This window comes from Callithrix jacchus, chromosome 13 (assembly GCF_049354715.1).
Source record: "Callithrix jacchus isolate 240 chromosome 13, calJac240_pri, whole genome shotgun sequence".
NCBI classification, from domain to species: Eukaryota; Metazoa; Chordata; class Mammalia; order Primates; family Cebidae; genus Callithrix; species Callithrix jacchus.
The window spans coordinates 90,188,332-90,201,006 of NC_133514.1; the positions used below are offsets into that span (position 1 = coordinate 90,188,332).

At 40.3% G+C, this 12,675-nt stretch overlaps 1 protein-coding gene across 8 annotated transcripts in view; it reads right to left on the minus strand.

Moving 5' to 3' along the window:
• Nucleotides 1-11,243, minus strand: part of HDHD2 (haloacid dehalogenase like hydrolase domain containing 2) — a 48,014-nt gene extending 36,771 nt beyond the window's left edge. For 2 of the 8 annotated variants that reach the window (XM_035270975.3, XM_078348092.1), the window contains exons 1-2: nt 11,125-11,243; nt 545-610 (exon numbers count right to left, since the gene is read on the minus strand). The gene's annotated coding sequence lies outside the window, so the exon portion shown is untranslated. Of the gene's footprint in view, nt 1-544; nt 611-10,808; nt 10,941-11,124 lie in introns of those variants that run through there. The other 6 variants (XM_078348091.1, XM_078348093.1, XM_035270972.3 and 3 more) reach the window with 3 other exon arrangements.
• Nucleotides 11,244-12,675: the final 1,432 nt, after the last annotated feature.

Sequence of the window (12,675 nt, forward strand, 5' to 3'; positions counted from 1 at the left end):
GGGGAACTGTATCAAATTAAAGGAGTCTGAAGAGACACAGCAACTAAATGCAATGCATGAGAGTAATATAAAGCCAATGGAGCAAGGATGAACAATTAGTGACTTCAGGTGAGGAGTATATGTTTTTTACTGTACTATTCTTACAAACTTTCAACATAAAACGTTTGAGAAAAATAAGTAAGAGAGCTCTTATCAAAGTGGGTAAAAGAAGGATGTTTTTATATCTAATAATAATGTGATATATAAATACAAAAATGGGCAATGGTTTTTGTCCACGGTTCTTGACTCATAACTCCCATGGCCTTTGTTGAAGTAAATACAATCTCTCTGACCTTCTCTTGTCCCCCTTTCACCCTGCCCAAGGCAGAACTCTAACCTGATTATAGGTCAAACGACCCTGATTCCAGAGAGGTTCTGTCTCATACCCTGGAGGAAGGAATGCTCCAGAGGGGTCAAGAAGAATCTAAACAGGCCTTACTAAGCTTAGATCATATCCTTTACATCCAATCACATTTCGACATAGTTGTGCATGCTTCAGTCATACCTATCCAATGAAGTCTCCATTGATAGGACTCCACTGGAGGCTTTCAGATAGGTGATCACATGGAGCCTGTTAGGAGAGTGAACAAGAATGCATCCATGTGCTGTGAGAGTGGCATACTCAAACTCCATGGGGACAGAAGCTCCTGCTGGGGTTGGACCCTTCCAGACCTTACCCTATATATCTCATCATTTGGCTATTTATTTGTATCCTTGAAAAAATTCTTTGTAATAAATTGATAAATGTAAGTGTTTCCCTGAGTTTGGTGAGCTGTGCTAATAAATTCCCCCAAGTGGAAACTTGTGAAAACCTCAACTTGAAGCCAGTCAGTAAATAGTTCTACAGGCCAGGACTCATGATTGGTGTCTGAAAATAGAGGAGGCAGTCTTGGAGACGAAGCCCTCAACTTGTGGGATCTGACACTATCTCCAGGTAGACAGTGTTGGAACTGAATTGGAAAACATCCAACTGGTGTCTAATGCAGAAATGATTGCTTGCTTGCTGGTGGGAAAAAAATCCCCACATATTTTGAGGTCACGTCTTCTGTATTGATTGTTGTGTTGGTGTGACAGCAGAGGAAAACATTTTGAATGTTTTCTTCAAGAATGGTAATAGTTATAAAAAATGAAATTCCATGTATCTACCTCACTGCCAACTTAAGAATAGAACTAATGGCAATACAGCTGAAGCCTCCTGTAAGAACCTGGTCAGTTAAATTTCCTTCCTCTATCCTGAAGTAACTGGTACAATGAATTTATGATAATCATTTTCCTTCTTTTCTTCATATTTTTACCAATTGCTTAGTTTTATCATTTTAGAATGTTCAGAATGTTATAAAAATGAAATCGCAACGTACACATTCTTTCACAATTTTCATGATTTATTTTGCTCAACACTGTATTTCTGAGATTTAGCCATATTGGTGCCTTTCATGTTCTACCAAAAGCAAAACCAAAATCCAACTTTTGGGATTCTGACTAGAATTGCATTTAATCTATACAGCAATATCAGGACAAATAAGATCATTATTATATTGCCGTCCTATCCATCAACATACTATATCTCTCCATTCACATTAGTTTTTTTAGTTTTATAAATAACTACATAAATGGCTTGCATATATTTGTAGACACAACCCTATCATTGCTATAGTATATTATAGTAAATTATTTTAAATTACCTTTTCTAAAAGTTTGGTGTTGGTGTACTAACATACGTTTTTTTTTTTTTTTTTTTTGCCTTATATCCTTTAACCATTCTAAACTGCCTTATATCCTTTAACCATTCCAAACTTTCTTTTTTTGAGACAGGGCCTTGTTCTGTCACCCAGGCTGGAGGGCAGCTGCATAATGACAGCTCACTGCAGCCTCAACTGCCCATGCTGAAGCGATCCTCTCTCAACACCCTCCCAAGTAGCTGGCACCACAGGCATGCACCACCACATCTGGCTAATTTATTCTGTAAAGATGGGGTCTCTCTATGTCTCTCAGGCTGGTCTCGAATTCCCAAGCTCAAGTGATCCTGCCACCTTGGCTTTCCAAAGAGCTGGGATTACAGGTGTGAGTCACCACAACTGACCCCAAACTTTCTTAATTCTAAAATAAGAAAATAAGAAATAAAATTGTCACTTGTAGTTGGTAATTATTACCTACATAGAAAATTATTGTCTATATAGAGAAAAATTACCAACTGCAAGTGGTAATTTTTTTCTGTTTTTCTCATTTTCTGTTTTATTATTCTAGTTAGGAACTCCATGACAATTGAATAGAAGTAGTGATAGCATGCATCCTTATTCTGTTCTTCATTTTAAAAGGAATGCTTTTAGTATTTAAACATTAAGTAAGCTTGTTGTCGGGTTCTGCAGATATTTTACCCAGTTAAGAAAGTTCCCTTCTTTCCCAGTTTGCTAAAAATTTTTGTCATAAATGGCTATTGGATTTTACCTACTACTTTTCTGTATCCAATGAGATGAGCAGATTTTCCCCCTTAAGCTGTCAATAAGGTCAGTTAATGTTAAGTCAATCCTGCACAAATCCAATGCAGTCCTGATGTATTATCTTTATTTTACTTACTGCTAGATTCAAATACTAAAAGATTAAAAACAGCCTAAATGACCATCAACAGGAGGCTACTTTAATAAATTATGATATTTGTCAGGTTTTCCCACATTCAGTATTTTTCCCTTTCCATTTTTATTCTTTGGGGGTGAGTCATTAAAGAGGGTAGGGAGGAACTAAACTCTACCTTCTAAAAGTAGGAGTATCCTCATATATTATTTCAAATTCTTCTGTGAGAAAGACTTGTTCTCCATTTATTTACCCAATCATTTATTTATGTAATTGGTATGGGCTCACAGATACTTATTCTATTCTTGGTGCCATAAGCTACTACTATGTCATTAATTTTGTTGCTGAAATTGTTTTAGCTTTGGCCATTGAGAGCTCTTTCAGGTTGGCTCCTGTGCCTCCATCCTTTTGTTTTTTGAGCACTTCTTTGCTTTTGAAACTACACGATGCTCCAGACTCATCTTATCTTTTCCGGTAAGCTGATAACTGATTACATTTTGATATGATTTGGCTGTGTTCCCACTCAAATCTCATCTGGAATTGTAGCTCCCATAATCCCCACTTGTGGGAGGGACCCAGTGGGAGGTAACTGAATCATGGGGGTGGGTTTTCCTCTGCTGTTCTCGTGCAGTGAAGTCTTACAAGATCTGATGGTTTAATAAAGAGCAGTTCCCCACACATGATCTCTTGCCTGCAACCATGTAAGATGTGCCTTTGCTCCTCCTCCTCCTTCTGCCATGATGGTGAGGCCTCCCCAGTCATGTGGAACTGTGAGTCTATTAAACCTCTTTCTATATAAATTACCCAGTCTTGGGTATGTCCTTATAGCAGCATAAGAATGAACCAATATAGATTTTTAGATGATTGGGGAAAAAAAATCAAAAGAATTATATTTTATGACACATTAAAATAATATGAAATCGAAGTTTTAGTTTCCTAAATAAAAGCTTTTCATTTCATCAAAAAGAGTTTGTAGAAAAAAATTTTCTCTCCTGTTACATAGATATCTATACAACATTCTCAATTCTATTTTTTGGCCTACAAAGTCTTACTATCTGGCCCCTTACAGAAAAAGTTTATGGACCCTGTGCTAGGGGAGGAGATTCCTACTGGAGAAAAGTGGCAAAAACAACACCACCACCAACAACAACAAAAACCCTAAAACCAGGAAGCTAAACACCCCTAATTCTATTTACAGAGACATACACATAATTATACCATTCACAGAATGTGAGTACATATGTTCTCATAAAGAAAAAACTTGTATATGCTTCTATTTAAAAGTGTGAGGGCAAAAGGTGGGCTTTGAGGAGAAAAAAATATAATGAGAAAAATATATGAGATTATATAAGAATAAGAGAACAGACCATAAATATTTAAGTAATGAACAAAAAGAACATTACAGTTACACAAGATCTTCAAGACTATCTGCTCTCAAACCACCCCTCGCCCCTCTTTTTACACACACCGGTTTTACACCTTGGTTGGGAAAACCAAGGTTCAGAGAATGTCTATGCAGATATTACCTTCTCTTGAGGATGATGGTGCCAAATGAAGAAATTACCAACAAAGATGTATTACTAAATTTGCCTTCTTCTTTTAAAGGTTCAATGTGCCTGACAAACTACTCTTCAGTGAAACAGAATTTACCTCCCTACACACAATGTGCCAGACATGCCACACAAATATTAAATAGATCTTTGACATATTATTTATAATACATCTATTTTATCAATGCAAATAATTGTTATTAATAATGTACAAAATTAGACACACAAAAGGAATAAAAATGTAATGAAAAAAATTGAAAGCACATGTCCAAGAAGCTATTTTTCTTTTAAAAGAAGACTGTTGGCTGAGTACAGGGCCTCGCACCTGCAACCCTTGCACTTTGGGAGGCTGAGGCAGGAGGACTGCATGAGTCATGAGTTTTAGACCAGCCTGGGCAACAAAGTGAGATCCCCATCTCTATAAAAAATAAATAAAAAGTAGCCAAGCATGGTGGCATGTACCTGTAGTCCTAGCAACTGGGGAGGCTGAGACAGAATGATTGTGTAAGCCCAAGGGGCTGCAGTGAGCTATGTGCAGGCGGGGTGATATAGTGAGACTATATATATATATAGTAATATATTTCCTCACCACAATGAAGATGCAACTATTCATGATGCTTAAGAAATAATGCAGTGTTTTAGTAAAGTTATTTTTCTAGTTAACTGAAGGTAACTAGAAATGATAAGAAATATTTATTTCAAGTAACTATTACTCAAAACATTTTTGGATTTTTCTCTTTAGGAATTACCATCAATGTTGGCATGTAAGCCATACATGAAAATCAGCCTCATTAACCAATGGCGCCATTTTATTTTTAATTCCAAGTGGCATTACTCTCCTTGACTACCCAGCTCATTCAGCACGCTTTATTCTGACACTTCCAAAATTATATCCACCTTTAAAGCATACAAATTTTAACCATATCCCTAAGAATATGTGCTAGCTCTGAAGGCAATTCCAAAACAGGAGTCCAAAAATATCTTGAGCAATGTAGAAGTTTATCGTTTTCTACCTTGACTACTTTTAAAAAGTAAACATTCATTGATGAATAAACTCTGGTATGCTATTTTTAAAAAGTGCTTTAAACTTGGGCTTCCATAATATACCAGGCTAAGTATCAAATTAACTCTCCAAATAAAACCCAACAATATTAGATCAAAAAAACTATGTGTGTGTGCGTGTGTGTAAGCCGTAAGAAGCAAGGAAGAAAGAAACTGTTAGATCTGAATAAAAGCAAGAAACTCAGGAGGTTAGCAGAACACTGTGGCCTGTTTTCGCTCTAAAGGCACCTGTCATACTATGTGACCTTGAGTTATCTTTCTTCCCCATGGGCCTCTTCAGGGAATAAAGATAAACTCAGAGCCCATTTGAAGAGATAGATCCTCTGACCTAAAAACCAAGACTTCACTGTAAGGGTGAGCCAGAAATAAACCTATCCCAGGCACGCCCTCCCTACCTTGTCTCAGTTGATTACAAGAAAATCAACTGCTTTGAAACGTGGCCCAAAGGGGTAGGAGGTAGAAAGTGCTGCAGAGAATCTGAACCATAAGCCAGCACAGGGCCCAATTTGCAGACCAAATTCACATTACCTAAGATAAGCCTCAGAAAAACTTCAAGATTTTAATTAGTATGACCTTTACTAGCAGGTGCTTGGCTATAGCAAATATAAACACTCCCTCAAAATACTAGTTTTCAGCCCAAACAGCAAGAAATCCCATAAATAAAATTAAATAGCCCAGCGTGGTGGCATGGGCCTGTAGTCTTAGCTACTTGGGAGGCTAAGGTGGGAGGACTGCTTGGGCTCAGGAGTTCAAGGCTGCAGTGAGCTATGATGGCACCACTGCATTCCAGCTTGGGCAACAGAGCAAGACCCTGTATCCCAAAAAATATCTTGTGGAATTTGATAAGCTGATGCTAAAATGTTTACACCAGTACAAATGGCCAAGCATAGCCAAGACACTTCAGCCAAGACTGAAGAAGAAAAAGAAAGCCAGCCTTGCTTTACCTAATAGCCAGACTTACTTAATGAGGCCTTGTAATTAATTAAAATGATGTGGTATTAGTACATATAGAGACAAAATGATCAATGGAATAGAGAATACAGAAAAAGATCTCAATATGTATAGAAACTTGATATATGATAGAAATAGTGTTTCAGGTTAGTAAAGAAAAAATAAAGTGGTCAGTGATATGGTGTTGGAACCACGGACTATCCATATGAGAAAAAATGAAATTCGACTCCCACATCACACCACACACAACAATTTTTTTTTTCCCAAGGAGATTAAACGACCACATGTTTAAGACGCAATTGTAAAACTTTTAGACAGGAGAGTATCTTCATGACTTTAGGACAGGAAAGGCTTTCTAAAATGAGACATAAAAAGCACAAACCATTGAAGAAAAGACATATAAATTCAACTATATTTCAAGAGCACCATAGAGTGAAAATACACAAAAAGACCTTATTTTTCTAACACATGTAGGAAAAGACAAGATTGCAGAAAATATAAAGTACAAATATTAAGAAAAAGATGAACAACCAAATAGAAAAATGGCATAAGATCTCAATATATCTTTTATAAAAGAGTAAATCTGGCCAGGTGTAGTGGCTCATGTCTGTTATTCCAGCATTTTGGGAGGCTGAGGTGGGCATATGACCCGAGGTCAGCTAGCCAACATGGTGAAATCCTGTCTCTACTAAAACTACAAAAATTAGCCGGGTGTGGTAGCAGGCACCTGTAATTCTAGCTACTCATGAGGCTGAGGCAGGAGAATCTCTTGAACCTGAGAGGCGGTAGTTGCATTGAGCTGAGACCATGCCATTGCACTCCAGCCTGGGCAACAGAGTGAGACTCTGTTTCAAAAGAAGAAGAAAAAGAACAAATCTGAACAACAAATAAATGAAGATACTCAAAACTCACTGGTAATCAGGAAAATGCAAATTTCAAGCACAGTGAGATCACTGCACCAACCTACAGATGGGCAAAATTGAAGTCTGCAAATACCAAAGATTGTCAACAGGAATTCCCATGTGTTGTTAGTCAAAGAATATAATACCAGCATTTTGGAATAAGTCTGGCATTGCCATATTCTACGATCTGGTAATTCTACTTCCAGATTAGATTACTTTTCCACATGTCGTAATTTCAGATTACAATTCCACCATACTCTACAATCTGGCAATTCCACTTTGAGAGATTCTTTTACAGTGTACCATGAGACATGAACAAAGACTTCCACAGCAGCAGAAAATGAAAACAATACAAATGTTCATCAACAACAGAATGAATAAGTAAGTTGTGGTATATTTATACACACACAAAAAAAGGTAGTAGAAAGAATTCATAAACATCATCTTTTAACAACTCCAGAAATCTACTAGAGGGTGAAAAAAGCAAGTCAAAAAAGAATATATACAGTATGGTTTAATATTATAGAACTCAAAAATACAGATGCATACATGGGTGATAAAACTGTAAAGAGAAGCAAGGGAATGATTACCACGAGAGTGGGGATACTGATTATCCTCCAGAGGATAGGAAGCACATGCAAACCAAGAGGAGCACAAAGGGAGTCTCTAGGTCTGGCAATACTCTACTGCTTAACCTAGACAATGAGAATATGGGTGCTTTTGATTTTACTATAATTATTTAAAACATTTATGTCTTACAAACTCTTGTATAGATGACATATTTCACAATAAAAATGAGTCTTCTTATAGTCAGGTATTTCTCATACATTTAATAGTTATAAAAAACTAAATTAATCCAGTAGTCCAGAGAATTACTATACCCTCCGCATAAAAGCCTCCGCCTCCAAAGCATTTTGAATTTTAAGTAAATATCTGATTCTCTTTGTCTTTCATACTGTATCTTATGAAAGAGGGAGAAAAAAGAGTGCAGAAGTTAAAAAAACATAGTAAGAGCGGTGGTTAACCAAGTTTCAATGGCAAAATCCTCCCTTTTGTAATGGTCCACATGTTATTCTATTTCAGATCTTTATTGTGACCTTGAATTGAAGGATTATATAAACAACAGCCTCCACTATTAACTGCCTGAGAGGGAAAACAGCTTGTTCGTCAAAAGACTAGACCATTCCTAGGGATTCTATCTGGATGTGAAATAGTTGAAAAATTCTTTGAAGTACACTAACTGCACCACAAAAGGATGGGCAAAAAAGGCAAAGCATTTTCTTTTCGTATATTCAGCGGAATCTAAAATTGCTTCTCTCAAAGTCCAACTTTTATGGGAGACATCTAATATTCAATAAAAATGTTACCTCTGAAGGTGGTTGAAGAACAAAATAGGAACAAGATTAGAAAAACAAAGTAAGAATTCTACCATTTACTTGGAGCCAGGGAACTGTCATAAATGTTTATCATTTTAATCCTTATTGAAGCATCCACACAGGCTTAATGTTACCAAAACATTTTAAAAGCCTATATTCTTTGCTTTCATCAGTTCCACAGAACATACCTTTTAATCTCTAAAATGCTCTTCTGGAGTACCACATATTTGAGAGTGACTAAAGCCTATAATAAAATTGAGGTGTCCCACTCATACCTCAAAATACACTTACTTCTTCAGTTAGCCCCACTAACTTGATCACTTGATCACTATGACCTCTCTTCTTGTCCAAACTTATTTTTTTTTTTTTGAGACAAGGTCTGACTCTATCTCCTAGTCTGGAGAGCAGTGACACAATCTCAGCACACTGCAACCTCTGCTTCCCTGCCTCAAGTCATCCTCCCACCTCCACCTCCCAAGTAGCTGGAACCACAGATGTGTACCACCACGTTGCCCAGGCTGGTCTCGAACTGATGAGTTCAAGTGATCAATCCACCTTAGCCTCCTAAAGCGCTGGAATTATAGGCATGAGCCACCACGCCTGGCCTTGAACCTGTTTAATACTTGGTACCTGAACTACAAACTGATATATGATAAAATGTAATTGAAAAATACTAGTATAACCCTCGAAATAACTATAAAGGCTTCAAACGTAGTGCCTGAATTTATCTGGGGTCCATACCCACCAGCTCTCATAATCAGAACAAGTTACATGGGACACCCCTTAGAAGAGCCATAAACCACGGACAGTGGTACATATTCAATGCAAAGAAGAAAAGCAAATTTTCTCATCCCAAGAGCAGCGTTTCCAGATACTTCAGAGGACATCTGGGCTTGAATATCACAGGGCCATCTCAATCCAAGTCCTTTCACCCTCAAAGGTGCTCTTTCCCAGCCATCCTTATAAATGGTTGGCAGCACCATCAATCCAGATGCCAAAGTATGTCAGTTCTACTTCTTTTACAGTCTGAAATCCACTTCTCTTCATTATTAAAACTATCTTTCTGAAGTGTGAAATCGTCTCTCATCTAGACTATTTCAACAACTTGATTGTCCTCTCTGATTTGCATCTCCTCCCTATTACCAGCCCTAAATTACTCCTTAAAATGCAACTGTACAGTGGTTAAGGACAAGAACAAAGGAGTCGTACATGGCCTGGGTATAAATCTCCATTCACTAGCTGGATGCACCTGGGCAACTTTCTTAACCTTTTTGTCTCAGTTTCTCCATTGCTAATGTAGAAATAACACAACTCTAATGGTTGATAAAAGGATTAAAGTAATACCTATAAAGAATTGTGAACTGTGCCGCTCATAGAAAAGTTGGATTACGTATGTGGAGGGCAGGAGAGAGAAGCGAGGAGGGAACATTACGAAAATATCAACAGCTACAAAAATCACAGGATACATATGATGCAAAGTTCTAAAGCCTAACTTGGGGATTTGAGAAAACTTATCTAAAGATACATTAAGGCATATTATTCAAAACTTGCATACTTAAGATAAAACAAGGAATTTTAATACAAATTGTCCTTGGGAGATTGGGGCTCTGCAGAACATGCCTCCTAAAACCCCTGGGAAGTAAATTCTCTTTCCTCCCCTATGTGGTTCCAGACTTTTCCGTATGCATTCAATAAATGATGGTATTCTTCAGCCACTCTCCAGTTAAAATTCTTCCAGTGTCTCCCTGCTGTCCTCTGGATTAAATCTGAACAATGAACACTGACGGACAGAGTCCTGGTTTACCCTCTCCAACTCATTTGTCTACTGGCACCCAAGTTCCATGGTACCGCAATCAGCCAAGAGCTCTACACTTTGCCTCCCTCATTGCTGGACTTTCGTCTAAACTACTTGCACTACATCCTCCCGTCTCCTGCCTAATCCCTTCAGCCCTTAGTCTCAGATAAGCATCACTTCCTCTGGCGTGCCCCTCCTGGGTCCAACTCCTTTTCTCCCAAGGTTGGGCTAGGAGCCACCTGTGCTCCCACATTTACCACAGTCCTGGTTACCAGCCCGCGCCTCTCCTATTAAACTATTGAGCTCTGTGCCTAAGGGGCGGTGTTGCCTTTCCCACTGTGTTATTTAAGTGTTCAAGAAACATTCTGAATTAACTAAACTCAAGAATCCCGGTGTCCAGAGCTGTAAGGCCCCAGAAACAAACTCTTTCAGCACCAACTCAACTTCGATCCCCGCCCCCCGCCCCCCGCGGCCCGCCCATCTCTTGGCAGGGAAGGCTCCTCAAGACTCGCCAATGCACTGGGTTCTAGTCCAAGTACCAGGGCCTGGCAAACGCCAAACTGACCAGGAGGGATGCTAGTTCCGAAATACAGTCCAAGAGCACGCTTCCAGGAATGACTGACACACTAGTGTCAGGATCCGCCCGGAGAGACACTCGACGCGCCTTGTGCCCTGCTGTGCGCACGCGCAGGGCCACGGCAAAGGGGGCGGTCCCGATGCGGAAGGCGTGGGATGAGCACAGAGCCAGAGCGCAGGCTGGCCCGGCCCCACAGGAAGGGCGGCCTGTGGGTGATGCTGGTAGTGCCCGACCCTTATCACAAACTGCAGCCTCCTGGCCCCAATTCCGCTTATTCTGCTTGGGTCCTACAACGGCTCCTTACCCACAGTCCGCACGCCGTCCTCTGGAAAGGCCCCCGCTGACCACAAAGCCAGTCAGCTGCACAGCCCTCAGGGTCCTCACAGCCGGGGTAGAGCACCCCACAGCTGACCGACGGACGCCGGAAGCTGGCCTGGCCACGCCGGAAGCTCGGTCTTTCCCGGCTCGCCCCGCCCCTCCGAGTAGTCCTCCGCCTGTACCCACCCACCGCGTGGAACAGTCCTCGGCTTGTACCGCCGTTGACGAAAAGCGTAGTCATTTGCAGGATCTGCTCCCGCAATTGCGCGGCTTCGTGGGTCAGGATGCACGAGGAAATATAATCCCCTGCCTTTGCTCGGTAGCTGTTTGCCAATCTACAGCACTACTGTTGAACCGAGCGTTACTGAGTAGCGTTCTTTGCCTTCACCCTCCCTCCTCCATCATTTGTTCACTCTGGAGTAGTTTAAGAAGTCATACTGTACTAAACGCGCCCAATCCCCGAAGTCGCCATTTCCCCCTTAGCTACTTGAATAACACCTGGCACTTGTTGTTTCTCCATTAACTACTCCCTCAGGCCGCAACGTCCCTCCTTTTCCGCTTCAGCGATCCCGAAAGTTTAATGTTCTCACCCTGCCTCTCTTCGGGTTAGAGCCACCACAGGCCGTGCCTTCCTGTTCCAGGGGAGCTCTTATCTTGGTACACTCAGAACCATCTCCCTTCCCGCTCCGCTGCCACACTCGTGGGGGTCTCTACTTGTCTCCTCTTGATCCAAGTAAGTTGTGTGGACCCGAATAACAGCGCAGAAAGGTCACTCTTATGCACTATGAAAATGACTGAACAACTTTCTGGATCAGTCTTGACATAATAGGATACTGACTCGGGTTACACCTTATATAAAGGTTGTACTGCTTGGTAAGACCACTGCTCTGTCCTTGACTGGGGATCATATATGCCACCCTTATATCACAATCTAGCACCCCCACTACCCAAGGCTGCAGTCAGCCCTGTTAGGAGCTGTCCCCTGGACTAGGAGCCTTCTGCTTTTCCTCCCCACTGGATCTGAAGGTTGCTTTGTCTCACTTATATTTGCTAAGTTTTCTGTGTGAGGGTATAATTGGTTGAAGGAAAAAGAATTTGGTCCTAGTTTCCTCTTATGAGCCAGTTGAGTCTTTGACCAGATTAAGGCATCACTATCCAAGGTCTTCGGGGGGGGGGAAAAAAAAGGCATCACCGAAGGATTTTAAGTAGGTAATATAAGAAATGTATTCTTCTAAATGCTTCCTCTGCCTGCAGTATGGATAGAAGAGATGCCAGAATGGGTGAGACCCGATAAGAGACTCACTGCAGGGCTACAAGAGAGATACTTTAACTAGAATGTGTGAAAACAAAGCGGAGGGCAAAACAGAAACTGGTGACAGATTAGACTGGGGTTAGGGAGAAGAAGGCATCAATTGTTAGGCTCCAAGACTGGGCAATTGGATAATGTAACTGATAGTGTTCTGTTTTGTTTTGTGAGACAGGGCCTCACTCTGTCACCCAGGATGGAGTGCAGTGGCACAATCATGGCTCACTGCAG